Source organism: Schistocerca gregaria, chromosome 10 (genome assembly GCF_023897955.1).
Source record: "Schistocerca gregaria isolate iqSchGreg1 chromosome 10, iqSchGreg1.2, whole genome shotgun sequence".
Taxonomy (NCBI): Eukaryota; Metazoa; Arthropoda; class Insecta; order Orthoptera; family Acrididae; genus Schistocerca; species Schistocerca gregaria.
The window spans coordinates 141,384,947-141,397,903 of NC_064929.1; the positions used below are offsets into that span (position 1 = coordinate 141,384,947).

General features: G+C 39.5%; 1 long non-coding RNA gene across 2 annotated transcripts; it reads right to left on the bottom strand.

Annotated features, from left to right (window-relative positions):
- Nucleotides 1-525: 525 nt before the first annotated feature.
- LOC126293671 (uncharacterized) lies at nt 526-12,947 on the bottom strand. Of its 2 annotated transcripts, XR_007552336.1 has the most exons (5): nt 12,442-12,947; nt 1,533-1,692; nt 1,273-1,435; nt 1,036-1,182; nt 526-869 (listed from the first exon to the last, which is right to left on the bottom strand). It is a non-coding gene; the product is annotated as an uncharacterized LOC126293671 (long non-coding RNA). The 2 variants fall into 2 exon arrangements; XR_007552337.1 differs by lacking the exon at nt 1,533-1,692 and having other exon boundaries at nt 12,442-12,702.
- Between the last annotated feature and the right edge of the window lie 10 nt (nt 12,948-12,957).

Genomic DNA, 12,957 nt, shown 5'->3' on the forward strand with positions numbered 1-12,957 from the left:
GTTTGTATCTCAACTGTTTCCTGCTATGTCACTATCATATCATTCACTGCTCATAGAAAGATGTAAAATCTCTCTTATTTATTTTCTGTATTATTCACTTCCCTATTATACTCTTAAAAAGTTTATGATATTAGCCCTTTTGCTATCATGCGTGTTTGAGTGTTATAGTTCCTATTTTCAGTCATTGCTAAAAATTTTCTTGTAATGATTGACAGATTGCTGTGCAATACATCTACAAAAACCCATGTGATGGATCCCAACCAACATCCTTATACTAGAGTACATTTTGGACTTGAACAGCATCGAGATGAAGCATGCCATTCTTTGGCAGCTAAACAAAATTCTGGTGAAAAACAAGCTTTAAAGTCAGGCATCAGGAAACTGGATTGTAAAATGTATTACACATTAACAAGTGCTGCCTTTTGAAAATATTGTGGTACATAAACCTGAAAACATATTACGTTTGTTATTTAACCAAATGCATTGTACAACACATCACAACGTTCTATATAAGTAAAACACACATTAATATTCAAGTAGTTTTAATAGCACCCAACATGAAACACCACAAAAGATAATATCACATGTGTATCAATTTGTCAGTTTGTATGCACTGGACTGTTGACAACAGAACAAGAATAAACTTCCTTAAACTAATGGAAGACATGATGGTCTAGCAGTAATTGTCCGTCCCAAGCACGATCAAAGTACTGAGTTTATTTTTAACGTTGACTCATGAAGCAAGAGTACCACTGCAGTTGTTTAATGTCCAGGTTATGACTACACCAGTTCCACATGTACTGACATAAACAGTGTATACTCTCAGCCAACACTTCACTGTAGATTTGGCTTGCAGTCTTGCTCGATTCCTGCAAAAGAAGGAGAAGTATAACGTTTTTGTTTCGTCAAAATCAAAATAACATCTGTGTCACAATTAATCAAATAAACCGAATTTCTTTCATCATAATCGAGTTATTGGAAAGCCTCCAACGCTGTCATTCCAAATTTAAATAATAAAAAAAGCACTGTACTTACTCGCAGAATATATCCTCGGGATCCAAAAACAGTGGAGAAATGCAGCGATATTCTTCCTAAATTTATAAATTATTTGTTACGTAGCAATAATAAAAAGCACAGGCAATGTAATGCATTGTAATTACTCGAGCAGACAGCATGAGCTTCCTGAAACAAGAATGATACTGTAACAAAAGTCTGTCCAGATTAAGATATAAGAGATATAATGAGAAAAAACATTGTATATTGTAAGCATACCATGCATACTGTAGCTGTACAGCCATCCTTGCGCCCCATAAACAGCAGTAGACATGCAGCGATGTTCTTGCCAAATCGAGAAATTACTTGTTATGCAAATAATAAGGTATGCCACACTCAGTATAATACACCATAGGTTTTGCGAGAATTCAGCCTCAGACACCTGAAACAGAAGCTATACTGTAGCAATACTCTGTCCACATTAAGATAATTACATGTTACACCAGTAATGAGATAATAACTGAATATTTTATGCGTACCATTCACTGTAGGCATCCTTAGGCACATTAGTTATGAAGAGTATTCCACGAATATTCTGTCCAAAACAGGATATTACTTGTTGCACAAGAATTGAGATCAACACTATATTATGTGCAACTTCACTGCACTTCCATTCATGTGAGCAGACACACCAGACTTCTGAAGCAGGAGTAACACTGTAGTCATTTTCTGTTCAAATGAAGATATTACTCGATATGCAAATGATGAAGTAAACACTGTTATCACGAGAACACCATGCACTGCAAGCTGAGCGACCAAATAACTCACAAACCTGAAGCTGGAGGAGTACAGCGGTCATTTTCTGTCCAAATGAAGATATAACTTGTTTAACAAGTAATGAGATAACCATTGTATATTGTAAGCATGTCATGCACTGTAGGTTTGGTTGCACTCAGCAGCAGAAATTACTTGTTACACAAGTTATGTGGTATAACACAATCAGTGAAATACACTATGGATTAAGCGAGCATAGAGCCTCAGACACTTGTAAACCGCGCGACCGCTGCAGTCACAGTTTCGAATCCTGCCTCGGGCATGGATGTGTGTGATGTCCTTAGGTTAGTTAGGTAAAAGTAGTTCTAAGTTCTAGGGGACTGATGACCTGAGATGTTAAGTCCCATAGTGCTCAGAGACATTTGAGCACTTGTAAATTTTGTGGGCAGACAACTCAGACTCCAGAAGCTGGAGGAGTACTGCAGCCATATTATGTCCAAATGATTATCTTACTTGCTAAACAAGTACTGAGATTAGCACTGTATTCTGTAAGACGGCAGAGCACTGTAGATTTGCGTGGCGAGTTTCTCAGACTCCTATAACAGGAGGAGTACTCCAGCCAATGTCTGTCAAAAGCACGATAACGCCAGACTCGTACACAAAGACACACTGACGGCACACTCTCTCAGATCGGCGGTGGGCTGTGGTGAATCAGCTGCACATCACCTAGAACGCAGCACAGACACGGAAGGAGCCCGAAAACTAGCAGAGAAACGCCACACAGGCAGACCGCGGCAATGCGCCACCGCGACTTGGTCACAGGCCGGTCGGTATCCCACCACAGCTCCAGATCTCTCTCCAGCTGTAGCTCTGACCCTCTGTCCAGCTGGAGACCAGACTCGGCCTGCAGCTGTCGTTGCTGCTCCTCCTGCTCCTGCTGCTGCTGGCCAGGTTCCTCTGCCGCCTACTGCTGCTGTTCTGTCTGCAGAGGCTGCTGCAGCTCGTCCTCGAGCTGTTTCTCCTCTTTCTCGTCCTTTTCTAACTTGATTAGCAGTTTCTGATACAGCTCCTCCTCCATCTGCTCGTATATCTCGCCCACCACCTCAGAGTAATCACACTGGCCTCGCCTCTGCAGGAGCTGACACTGCTGTTGCTCCGGCTGCTTATCCTGATCCCGCTTATGTTCCAGCTGGGGACGCATTCCGGAGCAGTCCGCTCCACAATAGCGCGTCAGTGTTTCTGTAGCTGCGTCCAGTTTCTCCAGCAGTGCGTCTACACGCATGCACTGACTGTTCGCAGCTTCCAGCTGCAGCTGTTGGAGTCTCATCGCGTTAATGACCCCATCATCAGCTCCGCCTTCCAAACGAAGGCATCCACTGAGCGCAACCTCTCGCAAGACTCCTGCCATAGCACTCTCCGCTTCGCTAAAAGCTAGACCTCGCTAGCAATGTCCCTTCCAACACCACGTTGCGAAACAGTTGAAAGGACGCGACGTAAGTGCAGAAACCTAGCAACGGACCCAATGAATAAGACAGTCGTCCCATTGTTATTCACGCTGAGGCTACACAGAGTTGTTCTTTGTCCCTTTTGTCAAAAAACATCACCGCAGTTAAGTTAGGATAATCAAACCGGTATTATTTTTAAAAATATCGTAATCGAATACGTAGTACAAAATATATTGGTGTCACAAGTATACCTTTTTCCTTTTCTCTGCAGTATACTAAATGTAGATTAAACCGAAGGGGAAATGAACATAAATTTCATTAGTGTTAAGTGCACAGAAAGGTAGCAATCGTGACATGTTCAAGGAAACGTCGATAACGACGATATGGGTGATCGAAATGAAGTATTGACAGAAACGCACGAAAATGCAAACAGAAAGCGTAATACCGGCTGTAAATGGTCGCCATTATTTCCTACCATCCAAAATTGTGCCATTTGTATTTCAGAGGTAGCCCACGATTTCACATTACCGAAAATCTTGAACGTTACCTCTTTCGGAATACAGTTCCACTGTTTCAGAGAGGTTGTTGCTATTGAAGTACAAACTATTTTAACTCCGTCTAGTGGATAAAAGGAAGGCCGACGACCCCTATTAATACAGTTTTCTGAGCTGCTGCGATTCTGATAGTAAATCCTTGTGCTTCGATAAGTGTTAACTATATCAGGAATACTTTCTTTTATTTTTCTACATGCACCGTTCTCTTTGTTTCACATATCCACGAAGTCCTCACTCTACGATATTATTTAACGATCATAATTGTCCATGGTCACGTACATCACTCCTTCGCTTTTTAATACTTCTAAGGTACATTGAGAGTCACAAGTGGTGACGAGACCTGGGTCTACAGTTGTGATTTGAGACCAAGGTTCAATCTTCACAATGAGTTGGGAAAGGTTCACCAAGACGAAAACACGCTCGCCAGGTCAGGTCAAATGTCAAAGCCATGGTGATAGTTTTCTTTGACTTTGAAGCGATAATTCATCATGAATTTGTCCAACATGGACTAACTGTTAATCGATGGTACTATTGCGACGTGTTGCGACGCCTGCAAGAGAATGTTAGAATGAAACGGCCTGAAATTTGGCGAGACAATGCGTGGTTCTTGCATTACGATAATACACCACCACATTCATTCCGGTTGGTGTGTTGCACAAAAAAATAAATCAGCGTGCGCCCCATCCTTCACACTTCCCAAACATGAGACCTGCGAACTTCCTTTTATTTCCAAAGTTGAAAATCCCATCGAAAGGATAAAGATTTGCAACGATTTAAAATCTGCAGACGGTACTTCGCGCGATCCAGGAGGAGACGAATCAAGACTGCTTCCACAAATGGAAACGTCGTTGGGAGCGGTGTATCAATTGTGGGGGAGAGTATTTCGAAGGAGACCATGCACAGTAAGTGAAAGGTAACGGCAGAAAAATTTTGTGAACAAAGTAACGGAATTTTTTGAACAGGCCTCATACAATCACATCAAATCAATATTTGTAAATGGAAACATGGAGGCTGCTTATATTATCCTTTATTATCTTCCTGTGTAAGAAAAAACGTCATAAACAACTGTATTTTTTCCTTCGATGGAGCTGACTTTTTATATAATACAAGGTTATTTAATATAATTGCTTCATCAATTTATGTTTTTATTTCTAACAAGGATAAGCATCCGGTCGTTTCTGTTATTGTAAACCCTAAATCTTATTTAGCTTTCAGATATCTGTCCTCGTCGATGGAAGAACACTCAATGGAAACTTCCTGGCAGACTCTGGACTCAATGGACATTCTGGACTCAATGGAAAGACTATTCAAGCCATAACGGAACATTTGTAATTTGTCACGAGAACAAAGCAAACTACTACAGGAATAATTACGAAAACACAAAAGCACAAAATTAACTACTATAACTACAGCAACTGGGGAGAAAATATTTAGACGGAAAAAATTGCTACACAAAAAAATAATTAATGCAGGGTAATGAAATTATGGGAAAACATTTGTCTAGGTAGCATATTTAAGTGATTAATATTGTAAGACCACGGATTAATATATGCACCGGATAAGCCACAGCAAATGTGAATTGCTGTTACATTAATAACTGATGTAACCACCAGAATTTTGAATGGAAGCATGTAAATGTGCATTCACTGTGTTTTACAGGTGCCGCATGTCAGTTTGTGGGATGGAGTTCCATGATTGCTGCATTTGGTCGGTCGATACAGACGATTAATGCTGGTTGTGGATGATGCTGGAGTTGTCATCCGATGATGTACAATTATGTGATCGAATGGAGACAGATCTAGTGACGACCAATAAAGCAAGGCAACATGTCGACGCTCTGTAGAGAATGCTGGGTTACAATAGCGATTGTGGCCCAGCGTTATCCTGTCGGAAATCACACCCTTGAAACCTGTCTGTGAATGCCAGTGCAGCAGGTCGAGTGACCAGACTAACATACAAATTTTCAGGCAGGGTGCGAGAGATAACCACGAGAGTGCTCCTGCTGACAATCGCACCCCATGCCATAACTTTAGATGTAGCTCCACCGTGTTTAGTATGGCCGGCCGGGGTGGCCGAGCGGTTCTAGGCGCTACAGTCTGGAACTGCGCGACCGCTCTGGTCGCAGGTTCGAATCCTGCCTCAGGCATGGATGTGTGTGATGTCCTTAGGTTAGTTAGGTTTAAGTAGTTCTAAGTTCTAGGGAACTGATGACCTGAGAAGTCAAGTCCCATAGTGCTCAGAGCTATTTGAACCATTTTGTTTAGTATGCACAGAGGTTGGTTGCAGACCCTCAACCGGCATCGTTCTTACCACCACACAGCCTGGCACCGAGGCAGAACCAGCTTTTATCAGAAAACACAACACACATCCACCCTGCCCTCCAATGAGTTCTTACTGGACGCCACTGAAGTCGCTAACGGCAACGGTTTGAAGTCGGTGGAATGCATGCTACAAGGTGTCTGGTACGAAGCTGTCCTTGAAGTTTGGAGTTTCTTGTGTCGACAACATCTGCTCAGATTGCTGCTGCAGATGCAGTACGATGCGCCAGAGGCATACACTGAAAACGGTGGTCCTCCCTCTCACAAGGAAACCTCCCCATCGCACTCCCCTCAGATTTAGTTATACGTTGGCACAGTGGATAGGCCTTGAAAAAGTGAACACAGATCAATCGAGAAAACAGGAAGAAATTGAGTGGAACTAAGAAAAAAATAAGCAAAATATACAAACTTAGTAGTCCATGTGTAAGATAGGCAACATCAAGTATACTGTGAGCTGAGGAGCGCCGTGGTCCCGTGGTTCGCGTAAGCAGCTGCGGAACGAGAGGTTCTTGGTTCAAGTCTTCCCTCGATTAACAAGTTTACTTTCTTTATTTTCGCAAAATTATGATATGTCCGTTCGTTCATTGACGTCTCTGTTCACTGTAATAAGTTTAGTGTCTGTGTTTTGCGACCGCACCGCAAAACCGTGCGATTAGTAGACGAAAGGACGTGCCTCTCCAATGGAACCGAAAACATTTGATCGCAAGGTCATAGGTCAACCGATTCCTCCACAGGAAAACACGTCTGATATATTCTATACGACACTGGAGACGGCACGTGCGTCACATGACAGGAATATGTTGTCGACCCACATAACTTGTACACTTGGCGAATGGGTAAAAAGATTCTTCTACCTTGCCAGATTTAGGTTTTCTTGTGGATGTGATAATCACTCCCAAAAAAGTGATGAAAACATAAGTGTTTGTCACATAAACTGCAACAAATGAATGCAACAGTTTCACAGTCGCGCAGTTTCCCTGTGCTCTTTCAAAACATATGTTTTTAACGTTTTCAAATTTTTCCGTGTGTAGACCGTCAAATCCTGCATACGTCCAATCAAATCTGAACATGTCCTGGAATTTTGGAGAGCGAAGTTGATTATGTGTGAGTGCTTGAACTTTGATAATTGTCTGAAAACAAAAAATTAAACTTTTCACTCGAGGGACGACTTGAACCAAGGACCTCTCGTTCTGCAGCTTCTCACGATATCAACGGGACCACGGCGCTCCTGAGCCCACATTCTCCTTGATGTTGCCTATCTTGCGCATGGACTACTTAGATTTTATATTTTGCTCATTTTTTCGTAGTTCCACACAACTTCTTCCTGTTTTCTCGATTTATCTGTGTTCAGTTTTTCAAGGCCTATCCACTGTGCAAACTTATAACTAAATCTGAGGGGGGAGGGGTGCGATGGGGAGGCCTCACGTGGCCCATCCGGAGCCTGGTCTTCTTGAGACCATACATTCCAATGCCAGCAATCATGTACAGTGTCAGGCATTCAGCAGTATCGCAGAGGAGCAGAGGAAACCAGCTTCTCTTATCCGTATTACACTATCTCGTTAAAACTAGGTGAGGTGTTGATAATGGCGTCTTTGTCGCCTTAAAGGCATTCTTGACTAACATCAACTCATCTTGTCCAGTCTTAACGGTGACTAACGCTTACGGCCGTTACAGCGTGTACTTAAGGCAAATCTGATTAGCCATCTTGCAGTGGTGCTACTAGCGCCACTTTTTTCCGACTGTAGCGAAATTTTAATAGACACCATCTTACAGATGTAGAAACGCGCCTACCGGCTTTCGATTATGTTGCACAACCTCTTCTCGGTGTTGTGATTTTTTTTCCATCAGTTTAGATTAACTTAGGTTGTTAGAAGATGACGAAACAGTCCCCCCCCCCCCCACTCCATCGCCAACGTCATCATAAAAATTTTTCCCCCCTGAGAAACTTGACAATAAGTAACGTTTTGTCTCATTCCGTGCCACTGACAGCCTGTGTGAACATCGCCGTTTGAAATGAATCGTGGAAATTTTTAACGTGACGTGATGTGTTCTGTTGTGTGAAAAGCGAGTTGGCCTTTATTAACAGCTCTTATTGTCCATATGAAAAAAATGAAAAATAGTAGATGAGTGTATTTTTAGCAGTCAACCCTGCGACGTGAAGGTCAGCAATAAGTTTGTTATGCCATTACTGTTGGTGACAGGAAAGAAACTTTTGAGATTCATAAGCGACGAATGTGAAACATAATTTTTCCAAAATTAACATTTTATGACTTTAACACTTTAAGAGAGTCGCTCTTGAGTGTTCCCTAATCAATCCGGAATACATTGACATTGATGCTGAAAGCAGCTTAGATTAGATTAGATTAGTTTTCGTTCCATAGATCCGTGTTGAGGAGATCCTCGTGGATGTGGAACATGTCACCTTTTTTTATTTTTATTTTTTTAAGCTGAAATAACAATACTAATAGTATAAATATAAACGACACATCATTTGTTTCTATTAAAAAATTCGTCAATGGAGTAGAAGGAGTTGGCCACTAGTAAGCCTTTCAGGCTCGTTTTAAACTGATCTCTATTTGTAACTAAATTTTTTATGTTTGCTGGCAAATTATTGAAGATGAGTGTTTCTGAGTAGTGGACCCCTTTTTGAACTGAAGTAAGTGCTTTTAAGTCCTTGTGCAGATCATTTTTGTTCCTGGTATTGTATGTATGAACTGAGCTGTTTGTTGTAAAAAGAGATATATTATTTAGGACAAATTTCATTAAGGAGTAAATATACTGAGAGTCAGTAGTTAGTATACCCAGTTCTTTGAAGAGGTTTCTACAAGATGTCCGTGAGTTTACTCCACAAATAATACGTACTACACGCTTTTGGACTCTGAAAACTTTTGTTTGACTTGAAGAGTTACCCCAAAATATTATACCATATGACATTATGGAATGAAAGTAGGCAAAGTATGCAAACTTTTTCACTTTCATGTCGCCTATGTCAGCTAACACTCTAATTGCAAATACAGATTTGTTAAGGCGTTTCTGCAGTTCTGTGGTCTGCTCCTCCCAACTGAATTTATCATCAAGTTGTAATCCCAGGAATTTAAGCTTCACCTTGTTGTTATTATAGGTCAATGATAACAGTTGGCACAGTTAATCGTTATCAGCTCCTTTTTTTTGTGAAACAACAATAAGCTGAATAATTTTAGAAGGAAGACTTTTGCAAATATAATAAAGTAGCAACAATGATTTTCATCTGTCTAACACGGGCACTTATTGTTGGCACACTTCAGCTTGCACACATAAATATCCACGTGTAAAGATCTAAAATAGCACGTTGTGGCAACTGGCGCACATAGAAATGAAAATTGAAGCCTGTTCTATATAGTTGTGTACTTTTGATTCCCCCCATTACTTTTTAATTGTCGTCGCGAAATGGTACTTCTTGCCAAATGGCATACAGTCTGTTTTTGACTGTTTGAGAGTTGACATCAAGCAAAGTTTATTTTGTTGCTGAGATCTGAAATGCAATTGCAGTGACAAAAAAAGTAGCTGTTGCAGTATACTGTGCAAGTTCTGGAACTCTACAAACAACATCAGTGTGACTGTGTCCATGGATCCTACAGCGTGGTACTTATAAAGACAGAAATATGTAGGCAGAAGTAATAAGAGATACTGTAAACGAAACGAGGGAAACTGTACCACAAAGTGATGAAAGTGTATAGTATGGGTCACATAAGCAAACGTTACAAAACATCATTTAACCATTTTCTTTGATAATTTCAATATGTGAAAGTAGCAGATATTTTAAGGTAATATATACTGAGCACGTGGCCTCTTCCTTGTTAAAAGAATTATAGAGGTATGTACTATTAATGCAAATTTAAGTGCTGGTTGTTACAACAGTATCCCGTAAGTGTGAATTTATATCCATCAACAGATCTGGTACACCAAAAAAGCATTGTAATGTTCAGCAGCAGTCATCCAAATTTGCACAGTGTAATGCAATACCATATGAGGCAGGTTGTTGCAAATTTAGAATCCTCATTTTAAGTAAGACACATTAAATACAGTTGTTTCTCTTTTCTATGCATGGGGTTTCACTTTTTTTCACACAATCTATAATAAGTATATTGCAGTGAGGCAAATGAATTGCCTGAAGCAAGATCCCTAAGGTAACTTGCAACTTTAGACAAGCAGCAATAGCATCCCATATTAGTGAATATTTTTTCTAAAGAGAAGTGCCTATTAGTCTCAATATATGTTCAAAACTACACCTACTCATTCAAAAATGGTTTTCGAATAAAGCTTCGATCCAATTTTCCAACTCGCTAATTAGCATTCTAGACACTGCCAACTCATTTCTCCTCAAAATAGACTTTCGGGAGTTGCAGGCTGACATGGTTCAAATGCTAATCATATCTGCTGAACATACTAATATTCACTTACTGTGAATGTGAACGTCATATCTCTAGGTATTCAAGGTGGTGTGTTTTTTTCTGGACATGAGTGTAGAAAATTTATTCAAAATAGGAGGAAGGGCAGCATCGGTTGTACATTTTTAATCTGTTTAATGCAGATTGATTTAGATTTAAGATTGGATTAGATTCAGTTTTCGTTCCATTGACCCAAAAATAGGATAATTCTCGTGAGAATGGAACATGTCAGGAAGTATAACATAAAAAACAGAACATTTGAATATATTACTCACTTCCTTGATCATTTGTTTGGAGATTGTCAAGATATATTTAACTAACAGAATTAATACATTATCCGAATGAAATATAGTTATGCACCTTTAATAAATTTATCATACACAAAATACCTTATCTTACTATTGTGACCAAGTGCTATCAAAACTGAAATCTGATAAACATTTTTATTTAAGATAGCCTAACAGTCCCTGATAAGATATTCATTTATGGAGTACAAGGAGTTCTTACCAAAACGTCTTTGAAGCTCTGTTTAAACTGTGCTTTATCTGAAACCAGGTCTTCAATGGTTGCTGGCAATTTATCGAAAATGTATGGTTCAGCTACTGTGTAGCTATCTTTGATTTTATATCCAAGTCATGAAGACTCAGCGTAAACAAAATTGTACATGGTACCACATTGTCTTTACAGATAACAAACAGTCACAAAATTCATTTGCGCCCTTAGGGAATTAAAGCTACTTTTGAAGCTCATTAAAATCCTACATAAATACTTCTGTGTTTGGATTTAGACATCACTAAATAATGACTGCTCTACACAATTCTACAATATTTGGTTACAAGATTAATTTCATTTCTGTATGAGCAATATTATATTTAAGGAACTTGTCACCTATCAGGATCTTGGCTAGCTCTAATCTAAAAATAAAAACAAAGCCGAACTTTTGAAAACAAAAAAACTTTCTGCTGTACCTTTGGTGTGTAGTAGTTAGGATCCAAGCACATAACATATAAATTTTGAACTTGTACTGGGCAGAATGCAAGTATGTTGCAGTGCTCGTGGTGCCTCCAGTTGCCATATATCACAATGAATACTTCTAATAAAATACCGTGAACTGGCTCGGCATCTCACGTATGTCTCCTCGGTTTTGTATAGACCGGACAGGTGCCTCAAAAGTAATTAAAGTTGATTTTACATTCAAAAATGACTTTCGTACTCAGCGTATTTCAAATTAATTATTTCTCAATATCTCTCCTGTTATCTTGCTCTTACTAGTGTACTGCACGTCTCCAACTGTCTCTACGAGATACCCATCTCCGTACCTCACATATATAGTTCCCATTTTTCTTTGTCAGCGTCACTATGAGCCCTTCGGTATTAAAAGTTGCGCAGTCGTGTTAACTCCTGTAGATATTTGAGAGAAGGACTTTCATCTGGAACATACTACTGAGCTTATCCCTATGAATAACTTCACTTGTCACCATCTTCAAGATGGCGTATTTACAGTGGCGTTTCAAACTACGTTTCAAACCGCGGTGTGTGTGTGAGAAACACAGTTTCATATCGCCTTTAAAAAAAAAAAAAAAAAAAAAAACTTTCGTGCAAATCAGCGCGAACCAGAGATCCGTTAAATTGTTGTATAGCTGAAGGATGATGGAAGTATGAAATCCCGCAATAAATACGTTGACACACAAATATTTTCTGCAAATTTTTCGTTGTACTTTATACGAAAATCTTGAACGTTCTGACATACGTTTCACACACACTCTTAGCAAGGGCGTAGTAAACATGAAATATAATTGAAAATTTCACTGTCCATCAAGAAAACAAAAATCATCCATAACGCTATCAAATCAGTTAGCTTCTAAATACTACACTACAAGTGGAGTAATCTTACATAAATAGAGGACGTTATAAAAACAAAAACGTGTACCTTCAAATTTTAAAAGTGATGCCTCGGTTAGGTAGCATGCAGTTGTTCGTTAGGGTTAGAATAATTCATGCTATTTTGCATGCTTCTTTCGCTTGAGAAACATCTTATAGATGTAATTTAATGAAAATGCCTTCTTTTTGCTAGAGAGTGTGCACAGATGAGAGTTTATTCACCAGCATTGTTTCGCACAAATTCTTGCTTCACAAATAACTCATACCTCATGCTACTGAACTAGCTGAAGTCATTAATTCAGTGGTTATCAGCATATGGTCTATGGTAATCAGCATAGAGTAGATGTTTTGCTGTTGTTTGGTTGTCAATACATTTTTCACCATTTAATTCGCCACTTCTCCTGCTGCTACGTCACATCAAACTCCAGAAGTTTTGTTTATTTCAAATTAATTATTAAAATAGGAAACTAATATTCCCAGAAACTTTCATGTTATCTTGCTGAAAACCACTTCATGGCCATTTAGCGTGCGATTCTGACACGAAAGTAATACAATCAAAGATAAG